Genomic DNA, 7,500 nt, shown 5'->3' with positions numbered 1-7,500 from the left:
CAGGGGCTGACTCTGAATCTGATCTGGTGCGGATCTGGAGCAGATCTGGAGCGGATCTGGAGCGGATCTAATGTGGATCAGCTGCTATCTGGTTTTCCCTTTCAGCCTTCTGTCACTCTTATCCCCGTCTCCATCAGCATGCACAGGGAGCTCAGACGGGGACTCACCATGGGCTTGGGAGCACTTGCCACATCCGTTATTAATTAGGGCTACATCGCTGAACATAGGGACAGGGGCACGGGGGTAACCACTGGCAACAGTGGCAAAGCCAGGGGTTAAGAGGATAAGCCAGGAGAGGATCATGGGATATCCGCGGGTGTGCTCAGCCTATCTCTGGGCCTGAGTCCAATGTTAACACAACGTAAGTCTTGCTGGCAGAGAAAGGGGGAACACTAACAGATCTTTGTTTTTCCCCCTCTTCTTCTCTGCTTTCATTCTCAAATCCTGGAATAAATTATGATATTATTTCATTTCGCTTTCTCTGAGATAAGCGCACAGCGATCACCGCTATGGCCGACTGCCAGCTCGATATAAACAGTCGAGAAGAAAAGGAAGGCCAGCCTCTCCTATCTTTCACAGAACTAGAGAGAGCCTTCAGGTCAGATGTAATTAATAGATACGCCACATAGGCATAATTGCTTCAGTCTCGTGCACAAAGACTAATTAAATAATTTTTTAGGCGACTTCACTTGCAAAAAGCAAACCTCAAAAGGCGAGGGCCTTGCAGCGGTGCCGTTTCCAGATCGGTAAACAGCGGCGAGGTTACGACGCGGCGCTGTAGTGTGGGATGGCGGGCGCAGACACAGGCTGATGTCTTCCCCAGCATGACTCCCTCTTCTCTTTCCACCCTTTCTTCTTTTTCTTTGCTGCTCAAAGGCAAACTGTCACTCCACTGGATTCTTTCTTTTTTTTTTGCATTTTTTTCCGTCTTTTTTTTTTGCAAGCGAGTGAAGTCTTTCATCCTCTCCCCCAGAAGCCGAGCTGAACTTCAGACACGGGCTCATGGTGCACCGGTGGTAATTGATGGAGTTCAGATCCTCTCATTATGATACATGCGGTAGGCTGGGCTGTCAGAGTGGTGAAGAGGTGCAGAACTGGGTTTGTGTGTGTATGTGTGTGTGTGTCTGTAACTATGTGTGTGTGTGTGTGTGTGTGTCTGTATCAGTGTATGTGTGTGTGTGTGTGTCTGTATAAGTGTATGTGTGTACATGTATGTAGGTGTGTGTGTGTGTGTGTGTGTGTGTGTGTGTGTGTGTGTGTGTGCGTGCGTGTGTGTGTGTGTGTGTGTGTGTGTGTGCGTGCGTGTGTGTGTGTGTGTGTTTGTGTGTGTGCGTCAGTGATGTGTGTGTCTTTGGTGTGTAGAGAGCATTAGGGGAGAGGCGACGGGCATTATCAGTCTATATTGAGAGAGGTGTCACAGGGGATAGATGATGCCCTTATTTTGTCCTCAGAGGAATCAAGCAAACAGAAGTTTTAAAGGTGATGAAGATTGAAGAGGGCACCGGGGACAGATGGCAGGGATCGAAACACAACTGTTTTCTCTAAAGTCCGGACGTCCTCTCAGAGCTCAGTCCTTTACACTAATACTTTGACGGTTGGGGACTGGGGCTTGTTTCAATATTTGCTGATGTAGAAGGAAAGACAGCAAGCTGGTTTGGTATTCAATTAGGACAAGGTTACTGTACTGAATGACAAAGGTGTTTATCAGTGTGTGTGTGTGTGTGTGTGTTCATGTGTGCACAATTGTGTGTACATGGGGGAGGGTGCTAGACTTTTCCAATTTTCAAGCAATCTATGGGCACTCTTTGCGAAAGACCCTTAACATAAATACATGTATGTGTGTTTCTTTTGTTGGGTTTGGTTATTCAGATTATCAGCACTTGCATGGCCACTAGCTATAGAAGTCACATGGTCATCTTTTGCATAAAGGCTGGCCATGTCACAAAACACACTGCAAGGTGACCTGATCATCTGTTTCATGGTCAGATGTCTTGTCATCTCCTTGCCCTTTTGACTAACTCTATTTATCTTTTGTGTCTGTAATATGAAGGTCTTGAAAGTTCGTTACAAGCACTGGGATGTGAAAAGAGCCCCTTAATTGTCTGAGCTGATGCTTGAAAAAAGTCATGGTCATTTTGTCATTCATAGCTGACAGCAAAGCTGCCTCACACAGTCTCTTTTCACAATAATCCTATAACAGCTTTCCTCTTGTCTGATATGGCCTAAGGCCTGCTTTGTCTGAAATACACATCATACTCGGAGTGGTATCATATAGACTAAGAGCCATGACTCACACATTTTAAAGATGGTAGCAGCAGAGATGCCATTCGCAATTCTAATCCAATACACTTTTTGTCAAATTTGGAGAGTTGCTCCTTACAGTCCTCTAGCAGTCCATCATGTGTGCACACATAAACACATGGTCAGTCCTGTAAGTGGGAAATAAACCAAATGTCTTGGAACTTGTCAAATGTCTTTGTCATACACTATGCCAACCAATCAAGACGTTGCTTCAGGACCATTGAAATGAGGGTGGAACTTAATTGGTTGTTCAGCTCATCAACAATCATTCACCGGAATTAAGCAATTACATAAACCAGCACCTCCATCTAACATGCATGTGGACTGGTGGCATGCATTTGACTGGCAAAGTTAGCAACATGGTGAGCACTGCTAACCTCACTGAAGCCCTGCATTGTGAGATGGCCGGTCCGACTTCTGCTGACAGTGTGCTGCTGCTGTGTGTGTGTGTGTGTGTGTGTGTGTGTGTGTGTGTGTGTGTGTGTGTGTGTGCCTGTATGTCTGTGTGTGTGTGTGTGTGAGCATGAGTGACAAGAGTCGCACAGGGAATGAGAAAGCCTCCACGCCCCCAAACTCGTCCGCTACAAAGGAGAAAGAACTAAGCCTTTGATGAGGCCATCACAGCCTCCTGGCTTTGCCATGCGGTCAAGGGACAAATTAATTTGAGGCTGTGATAATGCATTGAGTAATCACGGCACAGAAAGGCCTGTGCCCACCCACAGGCACGCATGAAAAGCCAGCGAGCTTGAGACAGAGATAGAGAGAGAGAGCTTGAGAGAAAGAGATATACAAAGCGAGAGAGTAAGATGATGAGAAAGAGATGGGCAGGGAGCAACCATCCAGGGGTGGGGGGTGATGGTTGGGGTTGCCTGGGGAGACATAAGCTCCTCGACTCTACAATATCCCCCGACTTCTCAGCCAAGGAGTCGTGTGAAAGAACAACAATAATGCTACGTTCAGTGGCGACCCATGCATCCGGGGGGAAATTTGAAAGAAAAGCATTTTCCATTAGACTATCTAACAAAAAGCAGCTTCTATGCTGGCTGGCTGCTTGTGTGACAGTGACTGTGTGTGTGTGTGTGTGTGTGTGTGGGCAAGGCAGAAAATATGTATAAGTGTGTGAGTGAGCGAGGACAGTGGGGTCGGACACCCATTTGCAAGCAGATACACTCTCTATCTCTCTCTCTCATGCACACACACACGCACACGCACCCGCACACGCACACGCACACGCACACGCACACGCACACACACACACACACACACACATCCCCACTGACAAGTTAAAAGGGCTGGAGTAGATGAGATTTCAAAGCCTCCCCTGAAGACACACACTCGGTTTTGCACACATCAGTGCTGAGATGTTCAAACAGGCGACTCCTTAGCTCCAGTCCAGCCCTCTCTCCCTCTCTCCCACTGCTGCCATGCTATGCCAGAGAGAGAGCGGGGGGTGGGAGTGGGAAAGACACAGAGAGGGAAGAGAGAGCATGAGAAGAGAGAGTGAAAAAGGGCAGAATGAGAGTGAGAGAGAAAGAATAAGAGAGAGAGAGAGAGAGAGAGAGAGAGAGAGAGAGAGAGAGAGAGAGAGAGAGAGCCTTGTGGACACCTTTATCTATTCACTAGGTCTGGAACTACATTTGGTCTTTGTTTTTCCAATCTCAAACAAGCTAAAACGGGGCTTAATTAACCACAAGTCTCACAATCCCATCATCCTTTGCGGCAAGCAATATGGGGGAATGAAAGCCAAGCAGAGATAAAAGACTGGGCTCCAATGCAGTGTGTGTGTGTGTGTGTGTGTGTGTGTGTGTGTGTGTGTGTGTGTGTGTGTGTGTGTGTGGTGGGGGGATATGAGGGGGGGCTTCCCCATCTCCTTTCTCTGCCTACCATCAAACAATGCCACTGTGTGGTTCAACATTCTGGGACAGACAGCATCCAGCCCTGCCAAGGGGAGGGACGGCCATGAGCAACGGCCTGCAGTACTGTAGTGTCTCAGCACCGGCCAACAGCACGGAGTGTGCAGCTAGCGCAACCAGCTCAGGACTGAGAGGGTGGGAGAGTAGCCTGCAAGACGAGCGCAACGTGGGGCAGAGACACAGGGTCTTCACCTCACCACTAGTGTGGTGGTGGGTTTGAGGTGGGGTAACCTTGTCTGGCCTGAGGTGAACGTGTCCACATCTGCCCACAACCTGCTGCCAGTTCACACAAGGAGGACAAACCGATTGGGATTCATGTGAAATGTTTTTTTTTGTTTTTTTTCTTCATATATTTCAGACCCACTGCAAAAGGTGTAGCAAAGCATCTACGTAGCTCTTATATCTTACCTACATAGAAATAAGGGTTTTCTTCCAATTATGAGACTTTTTCTTATTTTATTCCCCCTCTGTTTCCATCCTACTTGACCAGCCACCACTTGGTAGGACGTAAGAGGTTCGGTTCCCTAGCAAACTGCTGATGATGTTTGTTTTGCACTGCTGACCAGCATTCACTTGAACTCTCTTTATCTAGCCTTTCCTCTAGTGGCAGATCAGTTTCTAGAGAGAGTATGCGTGTGTGGGGGGGAGAATCACCCAGGTTCTTCGCCCTTGTCTTTTTTCCTCCTCACTGACCTCTAAAAAAGGAGAAGGGAAAAAAAATGGACAAGCGAGATCATATCACCAAAACCAATGGCTGCAGAAGCTGGCCTTTGCGCAAATTGATTTAGCCACCCAGAACTCAGTCCCATTCTCAATGAGGTGGCAGGAAGCACACTGCATATATCACTGTCAGGCCGTGCGCCATCCGGTGAAATGTGATTTTTATCTTTATGAGCGGGCGTTTGGGAGAGGGCCGTGCGGCGGCTGCTACGTGATAAGTGCTGGTGAGTGATGCCGAATGAGACCGCTGGCATATTAGGTAATGACACGCGTGTGCCGAGCAATGGAGAGGGCAATATAAGGAATGAAAGAAGGAAGGAAATAAAGAAAAAAATAAAGAAAAAAAGAGGGGGATAGAGAGGTGGGGTGACCTACAAACCACAAAAAAAAATTGTGAATCGCAAAATAAGGTAGACACTCCACAAGCCCTGACTTTCTCCAGGGGATAACATAAGTGAAAGGGCAAGAGGAAGAGGAACTACTGGAATAGCTCTATCAATATAGAAAAAGCCGCATGGAATTGACTTGCAATTGATACATGATCCTGAATTTCCCCCTCGGCCATTTGACCAAAGCACCCAGCAGTATGGATTCATATACAGTATGCTAAGCATTACCAACACCCAGAGTCTGTCATTAAAACCAGCGGTATGGATTTCTACACTTCTGGAAGACGGTACTTGTCCACAGGAAACTAGCAACTATAGCTCCCCTGGGGGAAGTGTGATATGTATGGCTAGTTTTCCAGTAAAGTGAAGCTAGTTTCTAAATAAAGACTGAGCCCGTGTGGTGACGTCATTGCCAGCTATACCTGCCCCCAGACTGCCACTCTGTCACACACCTAATTACAGACAAGCAAAGGATGGCACAATGTCAATTATCTCCTGCGTTAACTCGCTGTACTATTTATATCAAAGAGTTCCAGGGGAGGGAGGAGAAAGTTTCTACCTTTGGCTTCTTATCTTCTTCTTTTTTATTGCTATTACTACCAGATCGCTTTCGAGAATTACATTCCTCAGACAGAGCTGCACAAACAGTGGGGATTTAAGGATTCAGATTGGTGGAGGGTAACCTAATCTCCTGTAATTGGCAAAATGGTTCTCATTTTTATCACCTAACTTTCGTGGCCTTCTCTGCCACCTCTCTCTCTCTCTCTATCTTTCTCTCTGTCTCTCTGTCTCTCTCTCTCTCTTAGCCTGACTCCTCGACAGGCTGCTATCATTTGAGTGATTCTCCGTCAGCACTCATTTTCATTACTGCTAGAGTGAAGAAAGGGGGGGTGGGGGAGGCCTGCCTTGATATGAATGTACCAATCACCCAACATTACCATGAGTCATTTTCTGCACTCATCCAAAAATTGTGGGGATCTGAAAGAATTGAGCAATGAGCCAGATAAGTGTTTTCCTCTCTTCTCTTTCATATTTTTCACATTTACACAACCCCACGGCTCAAGGCTATGTTATTCAATACAGACAAGGTTTGTTATGGAAAATTACACAATTGCAAAATAAAGAGCGCGGTGCAGAAACATTTTCAGCCGTCGCGTGTGACTTTTCCGTGCACCTGCCCTGCGGCAGCAAGGAATTGTTGGCTTTGTTGGCAAAGTTCGACTGTGTTTTGTTGTGGCTGTTGGTGTGACTGACCACAGGCTAGGTGTCAGGGTGTGCAGTGTGTCCGCGGCTAAGCAGACCTGCCCTCCCACTCACATCCGGTGGTGGCCAGTCCACCTGCCACCAGGAGGAGCGACCACTGCTGCCGTCTGTCTCAAAGACATGTGCACACCCACACACACACACACCCATACTCACACAAACATGTACATATAAGCATGCGCACACGTACACACACCCATACTCCCACACACGTACGCATAAGCACGCGCACACCTAAGCATACATACAGAGACATGGGCACTAAACACATCCACACAAATTGGGACACGAAAAGAATAAAACACTCTCTAGCTTTGACACACTCTCTAGCAGGCACATGCATGGATGCACAAACATACACACACACATGCTCATTCTCCCTTCCCCCCTTTCTTTCTCTCACACACACACACACACACACACACACACACACACACACACACACACACACACACACACACACACACACACAGACACACACACACACACACACACACACACACAGACACACACACACACACACACAGGCACACATGCAGAGTACACCCACTCTTCATATGGTCGAGACACAAGTGTGGGTGTGTGCTAATTTGCCCCCTGAGCAGGAGAGCAGAAAAAGAAGGGGACACTGCTTCTGACCTCTGGAGCGGACACCCTGTGACATAACCTATGGCAGTACAGACCCACAGACATGGACAAACACACACACACACACACACACATAAACAATCACCACATGCAAACACTTCGGTGGCGTGAACTCAAATTTCCCATGGCACCATAAAAGTGACACCGGTCTGCTGCAGCGCGCTCTCCCGCCATTACATTCCATTACTGAAGCCCACGGTGTGGACTACTCTCAAACGTCCAACACACTCGACCCCAGGACCTCAACGTGATACAGTGATGAGGCA

General features: G+C 47.5%; 1 protein-coding gene across 4 annotated transcripts in view; it reads right to left on the bottom strand.

The window, feature by feature from the left end:
* The window catches only part of LOC121704547 (RNA binding protein fox-1 homolog 3-like), a 414,719-nt gene that overhangs the window by 229,906 nt on the left and 177,313 nt on the right, over positions 1-7,500 (bottom strand). The gene's annotated exons all lie outside the window — the stretch shown is intronic.

The sequence above is a fragment of the Alosa sapidissima genome, chromosome 3 (genome assembly GCF_018492685.1).
Source record: "Alosa sapidissima isolate fAloSap1 chromosome 3, fAloSap1.pri, whole genome shotgun sequence".
Taxonomy (NCBI): domain Eukaryota; kingdom Metazoa; phylum Chordata; class Actinopteri; order Clupeiformes; family Clupeidae; genus Alosa; species Alosa sapidissima.
The sequence above is the reverse complement of the archived record's forward strand: the minus strand, read 5'-3'. Positions and strand labels throughout refer to the sequence as shown.